This window comes from Pyxicephalus adspersus, chromosome 7, assembly GCF_032062135.1.
Source record: "Pyxicephalus adspersus chromosome 7, UCB_Pads_2.0, whole genome shotgun sequence".
Lineage (NCBI taxonomy): Eukaryota > Metazoa > Chordata > Amphibia > Anura > Pyxicephalidae > Pyxicephalus > Pyxicephalus adspersus.
Genome location: NC_092864.1, coordinates 65,028,238 through 65,054,576, shown reverse-complemented (window position 1 = coordinate 65,054,576; position 26,339 = coordinate 65,028,238). Strand labels below are relative to the sequence as shown.

General features: G+C 36.1%; 1 protein-coding gene across 3 annotated transcripts in view; it reads right to left on the bottom strand.

Moving 5' to 3' along the window:
- GULP1 (GULP PTB domain containing engulfment adaptor 1) overlaps positions 1-26,339 on the bottom strand; it is a 234,068-nt gene that overhangs the window by 103,251 nt on the left and 104,478 nt on the right. For all 3 annotated transcript variants that reach the window (XM_072418794.1, XM_072418793.1, XM_072418795.1), the window contains exon 3: positions 12,773-12,857. The gene's annotated coding sequence lies outside the window, so the exon portion shown is untranslated. The remainder of the gene's footprint in view (positions 1-12,772; positions 12,858-26,339) is intronic.

Sequence of the window (26,339 nt, the reverse complement as noted above, 5' to 3'; positions counted from 1 at the left end):
ATGGTACTGCATACCAAGAATGTTTCACAATGTACATGAGAAGCTGCAGCAAGTTTGACAGAGTTAGTACCCCTACCCCCAGCCTTGCTACCCCTATCCTTTTCATTGATTGTACAGTAAAACCCCGGTTATCCTGAACTCAGATAACCAAAATATTTAGATAACTGACAGCTCCACTTTCTTGGTTGCTCTTGCAGCCCTAGCCGAGCTGTGGCATGTGTTCTACATCCAAGAACACATAGCACAGCTTCGCCAGGGCTGTGGGAGCAATCAAGAAAGCAGATATGTCAGCAGAGCTCCGCTGATTGGTCCGCTCTGTGATTGGCTGAGGAAAGGGTTTCCCTTTTCTCAGCCATCCAGCCATTCAGCACTAGACAAGTCTCCCCATTTATGTCTAGTGCTGAATGGTGGAGAAAAAGAAACCTCAGTTAACTGGAAACTGAAGTTATCCGGAATCAACCATTCCCCGTGGGTGCCGGACAACCAAGGTTTTACTTTATTTCAGTTTTTTTATGTTGAAGGTTCAGCCTTACATGTGGCATTATTGCAAAAACAGCCTCCATAAAAATTCCTACCCAGACGGACATCCACACACCCAGGCATTTTGACATTTGCATATTTACCAGGAACTTCCACCAGGATGGAGGGAGTACTAAGGAAGGGTGCTATGATGTTTCCTGTATACTGTATATCACTATGACTAGGGATGAGCAAGAATGGCTCTGGCATTTTTTTTATTTCTTCGAAGTTCCGATTGGTCCGCAAATTTTCACGAAACCATCGGAAATCCAGGAAATCACTATAAGAGGATTACCACGGCTGCATTAATAAATACAGCCATGGGAATCCTCCTGTCAGTAAGCGATCCCCAGGCACTACAGGTCAGAATGAGGGCATGATTGCTGTTGCCGCCCTGTAGTATGTGTTCATGGATAGAGTTTCTCTATCCAGGAACACAGGACTCCTGTGTTCTTGTATGAAGATACTCTATTCAAGAACACATACAACTAGTAAAGGGCTGTAAGAGCAATCAGGGGAGCCAAGCTGACAGCTCTGCTCCCCTGATTGGTCTTGCAGGTCCCAAAAATTTGGTTTCACCAGCCGAATTTACAAAGGCCGTTCTCACCTACATGTTTGGTAAGTGAGAATGGCCCAATTCGCTGCGAGACCGAATTGAATAAATTTGCTCACTCATCCCTACCTAAGACCCTTTTCAACAGCCATGGTCTATCTGAACTGCATAGAGAAGGTAAAAAAAACTAGTGATAATGTGACTTGGTTTAAAAGAAGGCATTTAATTCAACAGAGAAAGCAAAATATATGCAAAGAATAACTGAACCAAAAATGCGTGTGTAATGCAGTCTGTCAATACCATTAACACAGCAGTTTTTTGTTAGTCCCCCTGACATTTTATCCATTATTTATTATTCATTTACATAGTTTAATATTCATAAACATTATATATTCTATACATTATACATTATTTGTATACATAAGTAGTCATTTTGTAGAATAAGCCAAAACCAGAACATGTGTTTACAGGTATTAATGCATATTTGTGCACATTCTTGGGCTACAAATACAGTTTGGAGTGATAACATGTCAAACACGTATCAAACGTGTGTAAGAAGGAGTCTTCTCAAGGGAAAGAGGAATGCATAAAATCAAAAGAGGAAGAGATTCAAGAGACAACAAGAATTTCTAGTGGCCAGATCCAATCTGGCAAACAACAATCTTACCACTAACAGGCATTACGCCTACATTTAATTGGGTCATGGTTAACGACCGTCTCACAGACACAATTAAAATTCATATAGTGCTATTTGACAATATTTGGTAACATTGGGTTTCTTATACATCTGCTATTATACAGACCTCCTACCCCATTCTCATTCCCCCTCTCCTACGCCTAATCCCTAACCTCACCTCACCTTACCCCTTCTTCTCTCCCCTGTACCTTAATGTTTTAAATGTCCCTCCATTTTTTGTCATTGCTCATATTTTAATGTTTATGCATACTACACCTATGTACAATTACTATTGTAATTATGTTTGTTTTCTGTTGTGTATTGTGTTGACACAAAAAACAATAAAAACTATTGAAATTGAGACACCTGACCATGGCACAATGATTCACAAAGAGGATAATCATCAGATGCCTGAACGGATCCATAGCATCTAACAGCTAGTTTCCCCATTAATCCAGTACAACATCCCAAAAACAGAAATAAAATAGTCAATTAAAGGTAAATTGATAGTATCCAGTGATCAGGACACATTTTTGCTGTAAAATTTTCACTGCAACACTGTACATTGAATTGAATTTGCGCTAGTTGAATTACTTCTGTGAAAACAATTACTCTTTCTATGATCTCAGCAGGTGGTTTTGATGCCAAACTCTGTTTACGTTCATCAGTTTTCTATCTTAGTGCAATTAATTTGTCTCACTCGTTTATTTAGCAGTTGTCTGAGCCCTCTGCAAATTTAGGTTGGCCCTTTGGCCTTTTACTATGGAATCTAAGCACAGGCTACTACAATATCTGGGGTTATGTTGGCTTCAGTAATCCACCAATTTATTTGCCATTTTCTCATATTTTTGCACAGGTTTCAGGGTATTTACCCCAAAATGATTGGCAATATGTCTGTGACCGTTCTCCTTTATTCAAGTCATAGGAAAATATTATAATAGTAGTAGATCATATTTAACTAGATTTGTTTTTGTATTGTTGAAAGAAGTATGATTTATGTGCCCCTAGACACACCCCACACACCCACCACCAACGAAAAGTAAATACATACCTACACTGCATGTAAAGGAGTATTTTATTTTAAGAGACCACCACACCTACTGAATATTTTCAACATGTGTAAAGGACAATTTATTGGGGCGCCAGTTACCTAACTTCGTGTTTTTGAAGGTGTTGGGTGAAAAGCAGTGCCCATAGGAAACAACAGTCTGGGAAGAACATACAATTCATTACAAATAGTGTCCTGGCACAGATTCTAACCTACTATTACAAGGTGAAGTTCTTGCCCATAAACCACCCGTGCCACCCAAAGTATTTGCTTAATTCATACAAGCCACATCTCTGACACATCGTGCTTATGTCTCACAGGTTACTGGATAAAATCTTAAATGATAAGGCAGGAAGTAGCTTTCATACATACAATGGCATCATTTATACATTCCTAACAGAAACATAAACAAAACCAACCAGAAGAAGTATGGTATTAGTTTTGCTTCATGTCTCTGCCAAAAAGACCATAAAAATAGCTTGTTTATTATAGAAGTTATTTATACTGCTCTAACATAATCATTTTTTATATTTCCATAATAAACATTTCCTTCATTTCTCCTTTATGCAACTACAACTTACTCGAGTTCAGCTGACAGTAATTTATTTTGAAAAAAGTTTTCCATTTTACAGTAAACAAAATCTTATTCCATTGCAGAATTATAAGGAAATGAATGCAGAGAGCTGAGCAATGAAAAAGCAGCACATCAAAGCAGGACTTTTAAGTACATTGTTAAATACACAACTCTTTGATTTCGGGAAAATACCCCTTCTGAAAAGCTGTGATATTTTCTTTGGTTCATCCCAAAAGAATACAATTCTCTTTTTGCATAACAAGCTGCGTTTGGGCTTGTAGCTTATTGTATTTCAGCAAAGCAATGAACCACTCGGAAAAAAAGGACCAAGTTCTTTTATCAACCACAAGCCATATAATGAAAATGTTACATCCAAACAAGCTGACGTATTTATTTCAAAAGCACCTAAATGTTTCTGTTGTGCAGAATATAGCACAGCCTATGTTGGCTAAAAGATCTAATAAGCAAATCTCTTTCTCTGTACATTGCACAAGTATTACTCTGATCCTCCGTGGAAAATGATTTAGGCAAGCTGCCATGTCATTGGTTTAGAAATCTAAAACTTGAAATCATGTGATCCCCAGTTAACGCAGGTTAATATCAGAATAAACGGCACAGCATAGCCCTCAGATGTCAACAATTTTAACAACTTCTTGTAACAAACACAATTAATTCAGAAAAGACAAAGGAAAGCGAGAGAAAACCAAGAGTACTTACTTAGTGAAAAAAGGGACAGGAATCTGAGACGGGAAGTGTTTCCACAAGTTTTAATGGTTTGCAGATGTTTGCTAGGCTCAGCTAAAGGCTCAAGGCACAGCATTTTATTGGTAGAGAGTTCTAAACTACTTAGTAACATTAGAAGTTCTATTTATTCATTCAAATACTGCCAGTCTCTGTTAGTATTTACATTCTACAACTGGCAGCTGTGTTAATGAGAAAAACAAAATTAAAGTTAAATCTGTACTAGACATAGCGAACATAAATATAAACATATGTACAGTATATAAAAAAAAACTGGAGGTGCTTTAGGCTACACAATTATTTACAGCCATTAAAACACATTCACATAGAATATTCTTTATTAGAGAATTTGTGCGGATTGTCAGATTCACTGCTTTATATATTCATATAGCACTCTTAGATGTGCTTTTCCTGTATTTTACTTGTACTCTTTATGGAATGTGTTTTTTTTTTGCTGAGAACTGAGCTGATTTCCACCATAGATGGACCAAGCTGGGTATTTTTAATGTGCAGCACTAAAATGCAGTGTGGATATAACCTTCTACAAGGGAAATTGATGGAATGTCTTTTAGTTATTTAAATTCATACATTTTTTATACACTTATATATCAAGCATCAGAGTTGGGCAGAAAGGTGAATTAAGTAACAGTAGCTCAGATAACCACTCAATACAACCATGAAATGCCAAAGAGCATCTCTGAAAGCACAACATGTCAAACCTTGTTGTGCAGATGGGCTATAGCAGCAGGTGACCATACCAGCTGCCAATCCTATGAGCTTCAAATGGGAACCTGCGGCTACAGTTCGCATGGGCTCACCAAAATTTAGAGAAAATTAGAAGAACATTGCCTGGTCTGCTGCAACATTTGGATGGTAGGGTCGGAATTCAGTGCCAGAAACATTAAAAAAGGGTCTTTGCTGCCCTGTATCAATGGCTCAGGATCTTGGTGGTGGTGTAGTGGTGCAGGGGATAATTTTGGCATCCTTAAAAAAAGTTTTTGAAAAGCCACAACCTACCTTTATACTACTGACTATGTCCATCCCATTATGACCAAAGTCTAATGAGCATCTGAATAATGCACTGTGTCACAAAGCTCAAATTATCTCAAATTGATCTCTAGAACATTGGTTTTATAGTAGATTTTGACCCCTATACAACAGACACACCAACACGCCACATCCCAAATAATATAGATATTTTTATAATAATATATTTAATAATATTTAATAATATTAATTTATTGTTAGTGTGTATGCAGTTTAATAGATTATAGCTCAATGGTACAGATTATGCTTTGAGTAGACTGGGAAACAATCATGTATGGTAGCCTGACAATATTGAAGACACCAGCCAGATCAACTGATCTAAGAGTAGATACCAATCCCTTGGAAAGTTTTTTCTTTAATAAAGTTTATTGTTCCTCCAACAAAAGACTGCCACTGCAAGTGTTTGCTTCTTGCACATTTGGTAAAAACAATATTTATTTTGCCTGAGATATTCTTAAAATGATTGTTTGCTAGTCAATATACCATTCCATGTCTACAGGTAATGCTAGCTGCACACAATGGGCCTGATTTATTAAAGCTCTCCAAGAAAAAAGCAGGTAGAAGGCAGAATGTAATACTATATAATAGAAAATAATAAACAGTGACCTGCATTGCCAATGGTTTCCATAGCTGCGCCTGATTTTTACCTATATATGATTTATTATTATTATTATATTTAACTATTTAACTTATATTACTTGTTTTTCATGGTGTCTTTATATAGTGCCGTTTAGGTAAGAAGGTCTTTGCTTCTTCATGCCAAATCTTACAGCATTGATAACAGTAAACAACACAGTGGTGATGTCACCTAATCTTATCTCATATTTCAGAAGACAAAGCAGAGGTATAGACGTTATACTGCATTTAGGACTATGGGGCTGTGGGGACTAAGTAAGCATGCTGCTAATATCTGATGGTCCTCAAGAAAAGAATACATATCTATTATACTAATTAGACATAATTAAAATCATATAATGTTCTCTAAAACATATCAAATATTCACTTTTTAAACTTTAATTTAATGGAGATGAAAGGAGGCAGGGCTTCCTGCACATTTTTTTTTTAATATACAGGTAGTCCCTGAGTTAAGGACATCCGACATACAGACGACTCCTAGATAGGAACGGGGCTTTCCTACTCGCTCCTGTGCAGGATAGAGGCTTGATAACACAGATGAGATTGAGCTTCTCTGCAACATCCTGTAACTCTTTAATGACCAAGACAAACTCGGCAGTTGTTTCTTTTTGCATATCAAAGCACAGCTTGCTCCAGAAGTTAATGAATGTCTAGGATCCATAAAACTTTTTTTTTGCTTTGTTTGTATTTAGCTCACAGTGAGGATTTTATACAGTAACTGGCACCATGCTGCCTAATAATATGTTGAGACAAACATCTGTCCTAATTGCATTTATTAAAATAATGTACCTGCTTCAACGTACATACAAATTCAACTTAAGAACAAACCTACAGTCCCTATCTCATATGTAACCAGTGGATTACCTGTACTTCCACTTTTTTATTGGGTTTGACAGTTTATTTTACTTTTAATTTAAAAAAAAGGATTATTGATGTGTTTTCTGTATAAACTATAATTAGTTGTACCAGAAAATGTGTTAACATTTAGTTCCATCACAAGGCAAGCTCACTGTAATGATTTCAGTTAGGAATTTCTTTACCCTTTAATTAGGCAATTAGAAAACATAGCATTACAAAGCAGTTAAATTTTGTTAACATAGTTTTGTTTTTCTGAAAAAAGTGATTACTGAGGTATCTCTAATAATGAAGGCAATTTGGGTGTAAAAATGCAATGTTAGCTAAACAAGGTATACTGTACTTCACAGTCACTCCATATTGAAATTTTAAGAACATGTTGTATATTGTCCTAAGTGTAATCGTTCACAGTATGCACAGGTAGAGGGCATTCTAAAGTTCTGTAGCTAAATATGGATCTTGTGATGATTAGTAATTCATGAATCATGTACCTGATTCAGAATAGTTAAACATAAATCATAAATCTTTTTCTATAGATTGTTACATATAAAAAACTATGTGCACTTTATTTAGTAATAATTCAGGCCCAGACGATATACTTTCATTAGTGAATCTCGTGATCAAGCAAACCCGGAATGGATTTCTTAGAAACGTCATTTGCTATTTGTTAGCAAATATTTTCAATCCTGGACCAGATCCATTCCAAGATTTTTTAATCACCCAAATATATTGATAAAGGTGTATCCTATCCAGTCTCGGAGACCTTTAATAAATCAGGCCCATTGAGAATGACTGGCTAATGGGAAACAAGTAGGAGCTGGAATGGATTCATATGGTGTAGTCACAGATTGCAGTGTACATATATCTATTATGTATTTATATCCAATTATGCTACACTGCCTTCTGTCCTAATAAGGTGAACTACGGAAAAGCATCCTAAAAGTCATCCTAAAAGTCAACCTAAGAGCATCCTAAGAGTCAGGCATGCTCAATGGCCAAAGTCCTGAGGCTGCCCACTTTGGTCTCCTCCTCCTGTTGGCCACAGCAGCAGTGCAGAGCAGAGCCAGGGGAACCTCCGAAAGCCTTTCTTTGGTTCTAGGAGGATTTGCCCTTACTCTTAGGTACTGAGGTCTGCAATTTTAGGTATGAGCAGAATTTTTTTGGAGAATTTGTGCTCTGGGGCTTCAAATTTTTAGAGAGAATTTTCATTAATGGACAGCTAGGTAGATTTTTATGGAAGAAGAGACAACATAAGTTTTTCCCCAATAAAATCTCCCTACTTTTCTATTTGAAACAATCCTTAAAATGCTGTATATTTTTGGCCTACAAAATTTTAAAAAATGTATTTAAGCCTACAAAATTTTTGTATGTGGGAGGTTTTCTTTTTTTTCATGTAAACCTAATTCAAAGCAGGAGTATTGGCTCAGAGGGCCCCAGGGGTGTTTGATAAAAATAATATTTTATGGAGGAAGCTTTTGTACATTGCTAGTGTTGGCCACTATAGCCAGAAGAGTGAATGTCTGAAATTGAATGAGTCTGTTAAGGGATCAAAGCATAAAGAATAGAGATGTAGGCCATGTCCTCCAATTTCCCATTCCTAATATTTTAGGTTGGTTGTCAAATCCTCTCTGCCATATTGCCATTACGTTATCCTAACTATGAGGTCTATGAGCTAAAAGTTGCTGCATCAAGTACTCAACAAACAACAAAGAAACTCTTTGACTGATTAATAATGATGGTGGCATATGAAGAATGGGAAGCATTTATCATAAAAAAAGATAGCATTTTATAGATCATACATGATTGGATAAAAGGTAATACTTGCCTTTTACCAACTTGAAAATTGTTTAATAAAATAATAGAATTTGCTTTATCCACTACTGAGACTTTGCACATTTTACAAACATTATATAGGAAATGGCCTTTGATGCTCATTATATATGTCTCCAATGTTTGCAAATTTGACCATTTTACTTACTTTTATTTCAACATTTTATAATCACATCACAACTCCAAATCTTTTTTTACTTTGGCTTTTCCTGGATTTGCAGTGGGTGTCACCACCACCCCAATTCCATTTACAATATGAATTATAATAGTTCCACTGTCAAATGTGTGATATTATTTCTGTTTACACTGTGAATGTTAGAAGTCACCATATATTTCCCCTGACATAAAGATATAACTTGCTTAGATTCAATGAAACATCTTGTGCCACATTTGTTGGAGAGAGAGACGGTGAACGAAAACTAGTAAAGACTACAGCTGACATTTCAAGGAAAACTGAGAAGCTCTGGCTAAATCAAATGATTTATTTGCTAAAAGAAGTACAGACTCTATATGTTTACTCTGCAAAAAAAAAATAATTGTAAAAAGGTGAACCTGTGTTATATAGTTACATAGTAGGTTAGGTTAAAAAAAAGTCCATCAAATTCAACCACTAGGGAAATAAACATAACCCAGATATAAAACTTCATAAGACATAGTTGGTCCAGATGAAGGCAAAAAAAAAACCTGGTAAAATTTGCTTCAACAGGGGAAAAAAGTTTCTTTCTGATTCCATGAGGCTGTTCGGATGTTCCCTGGATCAACAGTCATTGTTATTTTTACTGTAAAGCTTTAATACCCAGTTATATTCTGTGCTTCTAGAAATCATCCAGCTTTTTCTTTCCACATTTTCACAGACCTTACTGTGAAGAATCCCTTCCTTATCCGGACCTTAAACTTCTTTTCCCCTAGACGCAAAGAGTGCCCTCTTGTTCTTTGTAATGATCTCAAAGTGAATAATCAGGAAGAGAGTTCTCTATATGGACCATTTATATATTAATTCAGGGTGATCATATCCCCCCTTATACGTCTCTTCTCAAGGCAGAATAGATTCAGTTCAGCTAATCTCTCCTCATAGCTGAGCTCCTCCATTTCTTTTATAAATTTAGTTGTCCTTCTATGCACTCTCTCCAACTCCACAATGTCCTTTTTGTGAACTGGTGACCAAAACTGGACTGCATATTCCAGATGTGGTCTGACCAATGCTTTGTACAGGGGCAGGATTATGTCTCCATCTCTGCAGTCTATTCCTCTTTTAATACAAGAAAATACTTTGCTAGCTTTAGATATTGCAGCTTGGCATTGCATGCTATTATTAAGTCTATGATCTACCAGAACTCCCAGATCCTTTTCTATTTCTGACTCCCCCAAATGTATTCCCCCTAGACAGCATGAAGCATGCATGTTGTTAGCTCTCAAGTGCATCATTTTAAATTTATCTATATTAAATGTCATTTGCCACTTGTCTGCCCAATCAAACAGTACATCCAGGTCTGCTTGTAGATTATAGACATCCTGTATGGGCCTAATTCCATTGCATAGTTTGGTGTCATCTGCAAACACAGACATGGTACTTTTAATCCTAAACTCTATATAATTTATAAAGATGTTAAGCAGTAAAGGTCCCAACACTGAACCCTGGGGTACAACACTAATAACCTTAGACCATTCAGAGTATAAATAACTAATTACAACTCCCTGGATGCGATCTTCTCTGCCAGTTCTCTATCCATTCACAGATTGATTTTTCTAAACCTATCGACCTTAACTTGCATATTAACCATCTGTGGGGTACAGTGTCAAATGCTTTAGCAATGTCCAAGTACACTATATCAGCTGCTATTACACTGTCTACCTGTTTACTTACTTGCTCATAAAAAGAGAGTAAATTTGTTTGAGAACTTCTGTCTGTCTTGAAGCCATGCTGACTATCACTTATAATATTATTTTTTAGCAGAAACTCCTCTATGTGGTTCTTTATCAAACTCTCTAAGACATTTCCAACGATGGACGTTAAACTAACGGGTCTGTAGTTACCTGGTAATGACTTTGCTCCCTTTTTAAAGATAGAAACCAAATTGTCCTTACACCAATGCATCGGTACTTTGCCAGTGACTAAAGTTAGAAACAATGGCTTTGAAATCACTGAGCTCAGCTCTTTGAGGACACGTGGATGTAATCTATCAGGTTCTGTCAACCCTATTTTTTCCCAGCTGTTTCTCAATCATATCAATTCTGATCCATTGTGACTCATTTAAGGCAGTGACATTGCTATTATGAATTTGGACTTAAGCTCTGCCATTTTTGGTTTGTGTACACAGAGCTAAAAGTGTTTACTAAATCTGCCCAGTTACCAACCCAGCGACATCATTTAAGGGGCCTAAATGCTCAGATCTGATCTTTTTGCTATTAATATATTTGAAAAGATTTTTAGGGTTAGACTTACTTTCCTTTGCAATCTGTCTTTCATTTTGAAGTTTTGCAGATTTTGTCTCTTTTTTACACCTTTTTGTATATTATATATAATTTTCAAATGATAAAGGTGACCGTTCATTTTTATTTTTTTGGAATGCCCTTTTCTTGTTCCTTATGACTTTTTCTAACATCAGCCGTGAGCCACATAAGTTTTAATTTTAGCCTCTTAAACCTATTACCCATTGGAATATATTTTTCAGTTTTCTTTTGTAGAACAGACTTAAAACATTCCCATTTCTGTTCTGTGTTTTTTAAGGACAATATTGTCTCCCAGTCCAAGTTGCAGAGAGCTGCCCTTTAAGATGGAAAATATGCTCTCTTAAAATTAAATGTTTTTATCTTTCCTGTTTTTGCTTCCTGTTTACAGCTTACGTTAAATGAAATCATATTATGGTCACTGCTACCCAGATTCTCTTTTTTATTTGCACATTTGTTATAAGCTCTGCATTGTTACAGCAGAGTATCATTTCTAGTTGGGGCTTCTATAAATTGTACCATAAAATTATCTTACATTTTGCTGTTCCTGTAGTGCCATTACTCCAGTCAATGTCAGGGTAGTTGAAATCTCCCATGATTAAAACACTTTCACTTTTTGCTGCTTTTTCTATCTGTGCTAGTAGTTGATTTTCTATTTCTTCCTGGGGGGCCTATAGAAGACTCCAATCATTAATTGTTCCCTCCACAATTTCTTCTTTCACATTCACTTTTAGATCACTTCTCACATACAAACTCCGCCACCCTTTCGTTTGACTCTGTCTTTATGAAATAGAGTATACCGAGGAACATTGACAGCCCAGTCATGTGAAGAACAAAGCCAGGATTCAGGAATGCCAACTAAGTCATAATTCTTTCATTCATTACGGCTTCCAACTCCCCTGTCTTGTTTGCTAGACCTCTAGCATTGGTGAACCATTGCTGCATTTACCATCATTGTTTGCCAAATCATTTTGTTTTTCAGTACAATTAGTACTGCACAATCCAATGTTTGTTTGTAACATAGGAAGCTCCTTACAATTATCCATAATCTTCCCCCCAACTATTCCCAATCCACCCTCCTAGTTTAAATATCCCTCCACCATTCCCCTAAATCTTTCCCATAGCACAGCAGACCCCCTTTCATTTAGGTGCAAACCATCTCTGCCATACAGGTTGTACCCCAATGAAAAGTCAGCCCAGTGCTCTATGAACCCAAACCCTTCCCTTCTACACCAGGACCATGCATTTAGCTGCCTAAGCTCCCTTTGCCTTTCCTGTGTTTCGCAGGACACAGGCAATATTCCAGAGAACATAACCTTGGAGGTCCTTTTCTTCAACTTGAAACCTAGTTTGCTAAACTGATTTTTAAGGATCTTCCATCTTCCATCTATTTTGTCATTGGGTCCAACATGGACCAAGACAGCTGGGTCCTGTCTGGGAGGGGCTTTTATCTGGGAGGGGCTGGACAGGACCCTCCCATAGGGTTTTTATCTGGGATATGTTTATTTCCCTAGTGGTTGAACTTGATAGACTTATGTCCTTTTTCAACCATGTAACTATGAATGGACCCCCTAAGGTCCACTTCAGACTTGTGACTGACTACACCATTCTACCACTGTCTCAAAGTGTTCCTATTCAATGGAATAGGAGCAATGAGGAACCATTTTAAGCACACATTTGCAATAGGCTGCAGCTCCGGTGGTGGTGGATTGCCGCGCAGTCCATGAAAGAAAAAAAATTACACTAAAATACACATAGTTGTTGAAATGCATGTTTTTATTTTATGTCTGAAAGTGGCCAAAGAGTGCAAAATATTTTATTTTAGGGTGAGGGAAAATAACTTACTATTGAGTCACTAGTTTTAAATGTTGATTTGTTATCCAGGCACTGTTGTGAAGTGACACCACATTTCATGCTGTGTGACAGGGATCTGCAAAGACAACAAAGAAAGAAATCTAATTAGAACCAATCTCTATACCAGGAGGTTATCTGCTATTTTAGGAAGCATCAGCTTTATATTTACGATAATAGTACACAGGTTTCCATAGTACATGTGAATGGTTTACAGCTGTAGGAAAACAGTGTTAGATAAAACCAGTCTGCTGTGTAATTAACTTAAGAAATTTTATTCTCCAACCCAGCAGTTACTAGGAATCCTTAGCTAGTCAACTTATTGCAAACACCACGCAATTTAAAATATTTAATAATTCATCATCATTTCTGATAATTGTCTAAGAATGTGTATAATAAGAAACCTCATCATTTAATAAGGGTTGGTGCTGCACAGTTCAGTACTGCTTAGCGATTCCTTCTTTAATAATGTGCTGAAGGTTTACATATTTTATGACTCTTTTTAGTTTTCTTCACCTTAGATTTCAGAATCTGTAATGCATAGAGTTTTCAGTAATGCTGGCTTTGAGCCCAATCTTACAAAGCTTGTTAAAAAAAAAAGCATTGTGTAAGGATCTGAACAGAAAATGCTTCGAATCTCATTAAAGTTGTAGTACAGCTGTTAGTTATTATAAAACGCAACATAGCTGAACATGCAGAAAGAATAGGACGAAGCTAAGAACTACATTAAATATAAATAATTCAAAAACACTTTTATTTTTATTTGAATAAAGCTGCCTCAACAAGGAAACAATTCCTTTTGTATTAACAAGTACCGGATAATGATGCATTGCTTTCCTTTTTTTGTATTTTACACACAGACTATATAATTTCTGTTTAAAGTTAGTACTAGTTATAGTATGGGAATTATTTGCCGTTCAGATAGAGTATGCACTATTATATGTTAAGTACTGTTTGGGGCACATTGTGTTCTCATGCAATGTGCTTGTAAATGTCGGTGTTACTATTAAATTAAATTGAATGCTTTACTTTAAAATTTATTCTGGGAACATAAGCTACAGGGTAAGTAGTTCATACAAACAATGTAATACTGCATTATTTACATCATTTTTGTCCTAATTAGGCAGTTCTGGGGGAACCTTAGTTTCAGAGATTAATGCAAACTTTCTTTAGTTACTTTGCTTACTGAATAACATTAGTCGCTTCCTGAACACTTTCTTGTTGCCTATCATAGTAACATGCACAATAGTGTAAATACAGCTTCCCATACTGGTAGCACTTAAGTGAATAAGCTGAATAGAACATGCTCATGGTAAGGATATATGAACCGTAACAATCTCAGGTATGGAATATTTACATTGCCTTAATTTATTGATGTCACAGGCTCCTTTCAATTCGGTCAAAAAAAACTTAAGGACCTGTTCACATGAAATCTGTCAAAAGGAGGATCATGCAATCTAATGATTCTATTATGTCTTCGAAAGGGATCAGATCACATTAGTCAAATAGAAGAGAATCTGGGAACATATTTTACCAGGAAAGAATGGTATTTCACTCCTTGGTATTTATTTATTAGTTATGGCAGGACTGTTAACATTGCTAAAATTGAACATGAAGGAACTTATAAACGATTCCCTGTAATTTCAGCCTAGATTGATTCCTTAATTTGTTAGAAGACCTAATAGCATTTGCTGTTCTGACTGCTGCACTCATCTAATAATCTGCCACTAGGTGGCATAATGAGTCTTAGTTTTAATAAGAATTGAAATATATAGGGATTTGAATGGCTGTGCATGGAAATGAAGCCAAATTGACCAAGGAATCATTTTAAATACAGCCCTGTTCACAATATTAGCATGGTTGTTGGTGTTCATTAAATCTAGTGTTCTCTAACTGTTTATAACTAACTAACTGAGTTATGTTTACATTTAAAATCTATACAATGTTATATTGTTTCAAATATACATTATGTAAATCTAAGCGTTAAAATCTAATTTAAACCTAACAACATTAATTTCTAAAGTTTTTTTAATATTTTAAATCTGCAGTTTTTATTATATGAATACATGTTAATCCTGCCATGTACAGTGATAAAGTGGCATTCCATTGCCCCTGTATCAAAAAAAGCAGCAATGAAAGCCACTTTGATTAGATAAAACTAGCAAAATAAATGTACATTACATAAAGGTAGGGCAATATAGAAAACAAACATTCTCCAGCTGGCCAGTTGGGAAATCAGAAGGTTATAAGTTAGAAACTTTAGTTTTTTGTTTCACAAATATTTGCACATGAATGCAAACAATATATCTGTATGTTCTGAAGTTAGAACTTTTTCTCCTGGCTTTTTGGTGCAAAGCTAGAGGGTGCGCTAATAAAATGTTGTACCCCTCTTGCCCAATTTTTAAAATTTGCTCCTGCAATGTTATCTTGTTATACAGACTTCCTACAGGTGGGTGTGAGCTCTTTTAAGAAGAGAATGTGTGACAAAGACAGATGCCAGGCTGTGCATTAGCTCATATCACCGGGAAGCTTTGTGATCCGGAGGGGTACACTTTTACTCCTAACTATTGTAGAAGCTCTGTTTATTCTGAGAATTCCTTTATGCTGATAAACTAGAGCTAAAGACAAAAAATAATCTTACCTGCCTGTCACAATCTTTTCTTAGGCCTAGGCGATCAAGACTGAATGGGAGCACAGAGCCTGTCGGGATACCAACGTCACGCATCCTGGGAGGCTCTGGGTGCTCCTTCTGCGCATTCCCGAGATCTCCAATCAGAAAGGACATTTTTTTCTATTAAAGGAAAGAGATGCCAATCTCATGGAAGCACTGTGAGATCAGCTCTCTTTTTTTTCCCTTTACAGGAAAAAACATCACCCGATCTCACCCCTGTGCAAAGCGAAATCGGGTGACGTGCCACGAAGAAGGAAGTGAAGAATGAAGATGGCAGCTATGAAGTAATTCCAGAATGACGTGGGACTGGATCGTGGGAAGGACCAGTGTCATTGAGGAATCTGCAGAATTAAAGGTAAGTGTAATTTTTTTGTTTTTGGATTAGTTCCGCTTTAAAGAAATTGCACACAGGTAGGTAAGTAGAGAAGAGTAATAGTTGTCTATAAAAACTGTTTTGTACAGACACCTCTCCTGTACTACAATATCCTACTCCATTTTCACTGCACATGGTAAGCTCAACACAAGGTGCCTTAAAAACCCCAATAAGATAGATACATCGCAAGCACTCAATTCCTATCCGTAAGACGTCCAGCATCATCCAGCCCTTAATTTTTTCTTTACCAGCTACACTGCCCACTGGGGTGGCCCTTTCATCTATTGGACTTTAGTACTTTCAGGTGTTGGAGCATTTGAATGTTTGCACAACAATTCCCAAGATCTGAGGGCTCTTGCAAGGAGTACTGATTCAGGGCTCTATAATGTTTTAAGAAAGCTATGCACAACACTCAACCATGTCACATCTCCACCAACCAGGACCTGCCTGGGTTGCATAAAGAAATACCGAGACCCAATGATGACATTGCTGCATCTAAAAATTCATAAAAAAAGTTATTATAAAAAATGTCAATGGTATGTTATAGAAGGGAAAAGCACCGACCAAGTAAGAAGCTTTGATGCTTTGAGTGGTTGTTTGATAGTCGATGTTACAGATTTATTAGGAATCACATTGCATACATTAAAAGAACCAACAGATCCATTAGTGGATTTCCTCTGAGCATGGTGGAAGATTAAATACCAAGAAACAAGTTAACAAAAGTATTTTGTCCCACCTAGGAGACCAGTAAATTCTGATGTTCTGTTTCCAGTGAGCTGTAAAAAACAGGTTACCATTATAATGAGAGAACTTTCGTGAGTTTAATAATACGTTTTAATTGGGAGAACAGGAGATCTTTTCTGTTCAGTATTCATCAAGGCTGAATAAATGACAGCTTAATGGTTTTTCTATTTATTTTCTAAGGCCACAGAGTATGGTTGACCATTGGCATCTTTTCACAATAATTGGCTTTATTTATTTCATTATATTAGCTTTCTGACAACTGCTAACCATTTAGGAGGCAATTATGTGAAGTTACTTTTTCAATTACAGATGTTTGTTGTAGAGTAGAAGTGTCACATATTCTTATGACCTTTATTAAATTGTTCCCGTGAGAAAGTCCCAAGATCAGATGAGATATAGGACAGTATTTTATGTTCTCTGGTGCCCATATTATTGGCTTAGTATCACCTTATAAAACTTTTTGCATTAATTCATTACCAAGAACTTTGGTCAAACCAGACTGTATGTGATAACTGTATAACGCCTGACTATAAATTTCATTTATTAACTTATAAACAAAGTAGTTTTGACAGTTTCTGTTCCAAACAGAATGTCCTGTATCCTGTACAACTTCACTGGGATAATATAATACATCTAAGACAACTGGTAAATGATACGTAAGAGAACAATAACACTTACATGAAGGAATGTAATGTAGAGTGATGACAATCATAAAACACCTGCTAAATTGTAAATGAGGTCCAAACAATGGAAGTCAGGCATTTTATATATTTTACAAGGGACAAGCTTTGGAATGAATGAATTATGCACAGGAGTTATGGTATTCTGGCATCAGTATGGATGAAGACCCAAGCCTGGAAGAAGACCAGGTGAAGATGGAGGCTTCAGAAATGGAGTGAGGGGAGGTGAGTTTAGTTCTACTTTAGGAAGACTTTACTGGTATAATGAGTATTAAACTGACCACTTGTATTCTCCATCAGTAGCCCGTGTGCCAATGTCAGATGGGGAACAACTAGCAAATAAGAAGAAGTTCCCATTTCAAAGACATTCATGGCAGGCATTTCACATTGCATTGACATGGAAAAGCGTATATGAGATTTTTGTGACTGGGTTTGGATATACGTCAACCATTAGCCTGTTGCTGAGTTTTTGCTGACTGCAGCGCACTAAATTAGTATAAATGGTTCACTTCCATGGAATTTTAAGAGCTCAGCAGAAATGAGAGCATCAAATTCTACAACAGTCATCTATTATTCATTTTTATTTTTTATTTATAAGTGGCAACATATTACAAAAGGCAGAAAAATACATAGGGGCTGCAGATGACATGCCTGCTTACATTGAAAATACAAATTATCACAAAGAAAGAGAAGAGTACCATGCCCAGTTGAGCTTGCAGTTTACTAGTTCTACAAAACACTTGTATTTGTATTTTGCAAACTGGTGCTTACTCATAGAAACCTTGAGGTTCTGCATCCCCCAGATCTCTCACTTTTGGTGCTGAGTGCCTGCTTTGCTTCACTCGATTCGACCAAATGTTGTGAACAAGAACATGGTACACGTCTATATATTCTTCATATTTTCTGGGAGTTTGAATCCTTTGGAAGAGAGTCTTATTAAAAACTATACTGATTTAGATAATTAGGGTACCTGTTCTTTTTGATCTGGGCTTCTAACTCCTAAACCACATGTTATAGTTTATACAGTATATAGTTTCAAGGTATAATAGTTTTGCAAGTTATACCACAACTAATTGCTTATCCGTCTAATAGAGCATGTATCCTGGTGCTGTGGGGTCAGTCGGGGGCTCCATCAGTGACCAAGTGGTTCCAAATAATTAATCAAGAACTCCATCAAATGGAGTCTCTCACAGCGCATTAAGGGCTAAAGAAGAGGCAACCCACACCCTTTGGTTCTATTGAACATCTTTCTTTCACTCTGAACCTGACCCAGTGAGTAATTCACTATAGACAGTGAGTTGGTCAATTGCACCCCATGCTTCTTTCACTTTTTTATCTCACCCTATACCCCTTTTTATCATTTCTATTTCCCCTCCCGTTCCTTCTCTCCTTTATTCCTTTCCTTCCTACCTCCTTTTCTAGTCTGTATTGTTTTACACTGTCGTAACCTGTTGGGGCACCCATTGTAGCAATCTCTAAACATATGTCTTTGGTTGATATAACACATTTCAGATCTCTAAAAACAGATGTTTTCTCCCATTCGATACCAGACCACCATTATCTGCATGGAGTTTGCAGGTTCTCCCCGTGTCTGCGTGGGTTTCCTCCGGGTACTCCGGTTTCCTCCCACATCACAAAAACATGGAGGGAGGTGAATTGGCTTCTCCTTAAAAAAATTGACCTTAGACTACATTAATGACATATGACTATGGTAGGGACATTAGATTGTGAGCTCCTTTGAGGGACAGTTAGTAAAACGACCATGGACTTTGTACAGCGCTGCGTAATATCATGGCGCTATATAAATACTGTGTAATATTAATAATAAAATGACTCCTTGACACACAAATGTTAATCCTTGTATTTAAGTAGGGTAAGTTTAGAAACAATAATTTAAAGATCAACAAAACCCAAAAGTGAAAAAGCAACTTGTTAAAGCAATCACTTTGTTTAGTGAAAATGATACATGTAACCTTAGGAACTCATTTTTACAAATAAACCTCCCTAGCGGTAACCACAAGTGTGACTCGGGCTGGAAAAAAGTTGCTTAAAGCAGTAACCCCGACTCAAACTCAGGGTAGGTAAACCTTTGGAGGTAATAGTAAATACAGTGCTTACCTGATGCGCCTGGGTCCCGCGCCATCCATCGTGACAATCTCCTGCACCCGATGAGTCACCGGGGAGTTCCCGGTGACATCGGTGCGTGTGTACGTTGCCGGGAAGCCGGGGCGGGAAATTCAAAATCCATTTGTATTGCATTCAATACAAAATACCTGTATTGAATGCAATACATTGGATTTATATGTGTAAAAGCAGTACATTGTTTTCAAGAACATTTATTTTACAGTATATATAATAGTATTAGTATAATATGTATTTTGTTTTAAAAAATAAAAAAAAAATTATTCTTTTTTTTAAATATATAGATTTTTTAATTTGTTTCAATTTATTATTTTTACATGATTTTTGTTTCGAACTTTATTATACTCATACTATTATATTATATGGTAAAATAAATTTTCATGAAAAACAATGTACCCCTTTTAGACATATAAAACCGGAAAGAAATGAACTGCTACGGAGGTTAAAGAACCTAACTGTTTTAGGCTGTAGTTGCACACCTGTACACACAGCAGAATCTTTCATGCCTTTTAGTTATCTGTGAACAGACTGAGGTCCTACAATTACTCCTACCCTACTTTTTGTTGACCTTTCACTCCCAAAAAGAGAGAAAATAGCTGTAATGTAGCGTGCAAGTACATAAAAAAGGTATTCTGTCCATCATTTTGCTTTTACACAGTTTTATAGTCACTTATCAATCAGATTATTTTAAAATTCAGTTTCGAGTTTAGTTGAGCTTTAACTGAATTTGCAAAAAAGGACCAATATAATTTTTCTCTTACTCATAGAAGAATAAAAGACGACCTTACACTTTAATGTATTTAAATGATGGGTTAATTCAGTGACAAGCTGAATTGCTACATTCAGCTTGTCACTGAATTGCAAAATTCTGTGTTCGGGTGCATTAAAGAGAATCTCAATGAAAATCTACTCTGTTATTCTTAAATTATGCACCAAAGGATTCTAAAATACCATTTGTATTTTTCATGGTTAGAGACATAAAAGGTGCATACATCCATTTTCTCAGCCATTTTAATCATTGCTAGGAATTTCCTAATATTATGCTTAGCCACTTTCCATTATGTTCAAAAGTTCAAGGTGTCTCTGCTGATGTCACAGCTTGAGTATTTCTTAATCCTTAGAGCTATGATTAGAATACCTTAGTAAGCTTGCACTGGTTTTGTGAGGCTAATAACTACTGAAAAAATCTACCTTATATCGCTCTCCTCAAATCACTAAATGTCTTATATACTGCTTTCTGTCCCCTGCAAACACAACCTAATTAATTCTTTCAGAGACAGTATCTGACAAGAACAGAGCATTTCCTATTGACTTGCAAAGTCACATAATGCGGCACCAACCAGTAACCAACCATTCTCAATAAGAATGGAATACACCAAAACTTATACTGAACATTAGCTGACGATCCCTGCCTTGCCACCTGGTCGGTATTTTACTAGTCCAGCCGGTAAAATCGGCCTTGTTGCCAGTGTATTTCATAGGAAAAATATCATAGGGGTGGCATTTTCCCAGTAATATTGGCAACCCTAACTATGACATATACTATATTCTAGTATCCAAATACAGGCATTACCAGCACTTTGCAAGTAAAAAAAGGTTTTATGGGAAGCAACTTGCCTTTCTCCATCACAAAACTTAAGTTTACAAAAAACTTTAGCTTTTTCAGCTTTATTTGTTTTGGGGTTCATAATTAAATTATGAATTATTAATTAATTAATAATTATAAATAAAGTTCTAGGGTTTATAATAAGCTGCATGAAGGCTAGTTTGATGTATGCATATATAATATGTGCTTGTTCACGGCTACAGCTGATTAGTAGTCAGATTAGTCTGCAAGCCTATTCATAACTGACATGGTCTTGAAAGGATGATCAGATGTTATGCGTTGATGCATCCATCTAAAAGTGTATTTCCAGGTTAAAAAAACAGGTAAAATCACACAAGGATACATTTGGGTGAATGGTGCAACATGTACCTGTCTAGTTCTTAGATTCCCCCAGATCTTTCACTTAGCAGTTTCTGCAGAGCCTGTATACAAGATAATGTAACATGACACAGCCAATATCGGCGGCATTGGGCATCAATCATCCCATGTCTATGGCCATCTTTTGGTGCTTTTTGTGCTCTGTTAACAGTGTTGTGCTGTGTGCTCTTTTATTACATTAATTATTATAAATCAATTTAATACAGTGTAAGACATAAAATCTGCTAGGGAGTTCTGAATTCTATATATATATATATATATATATATATATATATATATATATATAGAATTCAGGTCCAGAAGTCCAGCTAACAGAAGAAAGTGTCTGAAATGATCAGACCTAAATGATCAGAACTCTTTATTGCTCTATGCAAACCTGTGAAAAATTTTAACATATCTTCAAAATAACTAGATCGTCCTATATGGTGTTGAATGTACTTATAGGATCATACATGAATTTACTGTGCAATTTAAATACTGTGTATAATCAATTTTTTGTCCTCAAAATACCATTAGCAAAAAAATCTTGGTTTATTCACAGGTCACGAACCAGTAGATGGCGCTGTGCCCTCATGTAACATGTGTAACAAACTGTTGCAATTGGAGACAAGTCATAGTTATTAAAAAATGTTTGTTACACACTTTACATGAGAACACAGCAGCATATACTGGTGGCCAACAATAATGCATAACATATGATTTAAGAATAAGTTAACCATCGTAATAGCCAACTCAAAAGTATAATCTGCTTTAAGCTAAATATATATATATATATATATATATATATTTATATTGAGCCCATGTGATTTACTTTTTTCCCCTTTCAAAAATGTTTAAAAAGAACACACCAGTAACATATTTTTTCACGTTAATTTATTCACATTTCTATTGATGGCTGTGTTAAGGGTAGCAGTGATGGACGCTTTTTGTGCCCGAGGTTTTTCCTTAAATCAAAGTAAGCTACATATATTCTAAGGTAATAAAAAAAGGACCTTAGTTTATTTTCAAGTATATATGGAGTTGGCATAAATGAACACTCAACTGAAACTTCTTCAAAATAGCAGTTAGGACCTAAAAGCAGTAGCTTTCAAGTGTCTTACTAATCTGTTAGACACTCAGTTCTCCCACCCTCCAACATGACCTATTCCATAGTACAAACTTTTCTGACACTGGACTTACCTGATTAAACACAACCCTAATTCATAAACTCCGATGAAGGGCTTGACTAATTTTCAGTTGATGTTATTCAGAAAGTTAATCAACAAGAGTAACAAAACAGTATATTCATTAAAAGCAGAAAAGTCTTATTTGAGTAAAATACAAGCTATTCATATAAAACTTCCATAGGACACAGGTGGTTGGCTATTGGTCTAATGCGTATTTTGGGTGTGTTGCATAGGGTTACACTAAAGTAACAAGTTTCAGGAGCTCAATAGAAACGAAGGTGGATTAAGGAAGGATAAGAAGTATGTGATATTTAGGAAGGGAAACACAAAACAAACTTGTTAGTTCCCTGCATGGGGAAAGCACTTTTAAGTAAAACTTCTGCTCAGCTGTCCTCCTTAGAACGAAAATTATGCACTTTGAATGTTTTTGTATTTATTATTTCATTTTTATATTGGAAATTATAATATTACATAGTAAAGATTTATAATAAAATATCTACATACATCAGTTTAAACAAGGGCCTATTTAGGAAAATTCATAGCATACCTCTCCCTCCACCTTTACATTCAACACATTCTGATTCTGTAATCACAACCTTTACAAAAATGCAATGTCCTAAATTCACACACTTATCTGCTCCTATTATAGAACATTCTTATTTATCTACCTGGCAAATAGAAAACCATATCCAAATAAGATGTTCATCTGTCCCATAGTGATCTATCACTTGAAATGCTTCTAATCAGAAGTTATTCCCAAGAGCCCCGCAGAGTAATGGTAACTTGTCACCTCAGGCATCAAACACTAGGTAGTCCGGAGCTATCACAATTAAAATTAATGACCCGACCATGAGCATGACAAGATCAATAATGTTCCCTTGCTTCTGTAACTCACACTAAAACTACTGCGATACAGGGCACACTTTTATGGATTTCTCTCTATGTCAGTCTAATTTGCAATAAAGTATGGATAGGAAAAATACCTTCTTCAAAATGCACATTAAATTCACTTATACAGCAAAAGCTTGCCTTAATGTAATATTTACCACAGGCTTAAAATTTAGTAGTAGTATAGAACCCAGTGTTGTACTATTAGTCTACTTTAAGTGTATCAATTACTATGAGCAGCAGATAGCACTTAAATTGATTGTAGAGACTTTGTCACCAGATTAAAACAGTTTAAAAAAAAGTTAGCTTGTAAAGAAAAAAAGTTACCTGTCCTACAACCCACACTGTGGAACCTTGCTCTCTTTAAAAAACGTCTGTGGCATAGGAATCTTTAGCATATGGTAAGACTTTCAGGTGCATCATATGCCTGGTTCCTATCTGCATTTGTGGTTCCATGCATCGGGTCCAACAACCCTACAGGGCACAGGTGGCAGAACAAGCTAGAAGTAAATCTTTTATTATTGTTGTTTTTTTTTTAAAGTTCAACACGCTTTTCTTAAAAAAAGGGTGCAGCACTGCCCCTTTAGCCACCGCCTCGGTGATCAAAACTTAAATGGAGCGCACAGCCTCCCTGGATACCTAAGTCCTGCATCCCGGGAGGCTCTGGCTGCTCCTTCTGCTCATGCCCTGATAGAAGGGGCATTTTTCCACCAAGGGGAAAGAAGGCCGATCTCACGCATGCTCTCTTTTTTTTCCCCTTAACAGCAGCTACATAACTCGAGCAGTGCAAGATTGGGTGATGTAAAAATAAGATCGAAGAAGAAGACGGAAGAGAAGACAGAAGATGGCGGCAACTGATGCTTCCTCTGCACCAGAACGAAGAAGAATTCCAGGATGACACGGGACCAGATCATGGGAAGACCACCGCCATTGAAGGATGTGTGAGATTAAAGGTAAGTGTAATTTTTTTATTTTTAGTTTAGTTCCACTTTAACTTTCCCTTAGAAAAGTGAATGTTCAAGGAGAAATTAGGTAAAGCCATGTTCACTTTAATAGCGCAATCATCCAATCTTTTTCTTTACATGAAAGGTGAGCACAGCTTTACTTTATTTGCAAAGATTAATGAACATTCATTTTACTAAAAAACAGTCTTTATCCCTTTATTAATTTTACCCTAGTGGGCAGCACTGAGGAATTGTAAAATTTAAAATTAGAAAATATTCAAATGTAATGCTAGGTCATAGGTCTAGAACTGTTATAAGGAGCTATTCACATGATCCTTCATACCATGATTCTTCACTTCTGACAGCTGGTAAACATAGAAAATATAAACAAAGGAAATATGTGCTGCTGCAACGGGAGAAATGAAAGTGAACCTTATGCTTTCAGTTTCAAGAAAGTAAGAAAAGTTTTTAAAGCATTACAGTCTGATAGCAATACCAACAATTCCATGCAAACAAGCTGTGTGTACACTTTAGGGGAATACAGATTGTTCACTTAGCAAAATGAAAGTTTACTGAATTAGGTAAAAGAAAAACTATGTTCACTTTGAATACCCATTTATGTACAGGGAACCTGAAAAATATAAAAAGAACAAGACAGATAAAAACAGGATTTTTTCCCTTCTTAACATTAGTATTATTTGAGATCCTGGAAGGGAAAATACCTCATTTACAAAACTTGGTGAGAGACCACCTTGCAAAGTAAACATTCTCTACTTAAATAAGATACTTTACTTGTTAACTAGTACCTAGTTTTATGTCTTGATATATTTCTTTCTCTTGCTCTAAACATAGGTGTTTATTTATTCCCCATAAATCAGAGGTCCCCGAAGGCCGGCTCTGACCAGTGCACCCACTAGCAGGGTCAGGGGAAGGACCCTGTTTGGGGGAGCGCACCGGCCAGAGCAACGGACTATGTCTCCCGGAGACATCGCAGGCTCAGGGAGGTGGATTGTGTTTTAGAACACACAGGCTCAGAGCTACGATGGGAGAGTTGGCAGATTCTGGCATCATGACGTCACTCTGGGGGAAGTTTTGAGTGACGCATGGCTCCCTGTGCATGCGTGATCCGGAGTCTGGGCATTTAGTGGTTCGCGACCTGCAAAAGGTTGGGGACTACTGCCATAATCCTTTGCAAAGAATAGCCTGTGACTAATTATATAATATATATTTAACATATATATAATATAATAAATAATATATATATATGTACTTTAAAATACATATATATTATATAAATAAGTATATATATATATATATATATATATATATATATATATATATTTATAGCTACATCTGCAAGGGGCAAATCTCAAGCAAATATTTTTCTTATTTTGCTAGCTTATATAATTAATTATACTGAAAACAAATAAGTCAATTTACATATACAACAAGTTATATACTGCATTCTTTCTTCTTGATGCTGTATGGAAATCCACTATAGTTTTTTGTTTTAAAAAGATAAAATGTTTGTAATTCACTAATTTCTCCAATTTTGTAGACATGAAAACTCCCCCATATATACAAAAGAGTTTGTGTTCATAAATTAGGCTCCTGAGTTATATTTATAGATTTACAGATCATCAAAAATGTCTTAAAAGATGTCTTCTGCATGTGATGGGCATATAAATGTACTCATTCAATTTAGAATCCCTTTCTAAATATGCTCGCTTTTCTTTTGTTATGATAATTCACTATCCTCAGCTTGTCAGCACCATCAGAGATTTCAGAAAATGTCTCCCATTTTCTTTGCCTGCTATCTTGTCACAAATTCTACATCTTTTCTTTGCATTAATTATCGGTTGACAGTAGGCAGGATGGTACCCACTGTGCCAATGGCTGTTTTGCATCTATGTTGATTTGAGAATATTCTACTCTGTAGAAAGATATCATGGAGTATTGTAAAGCAAGT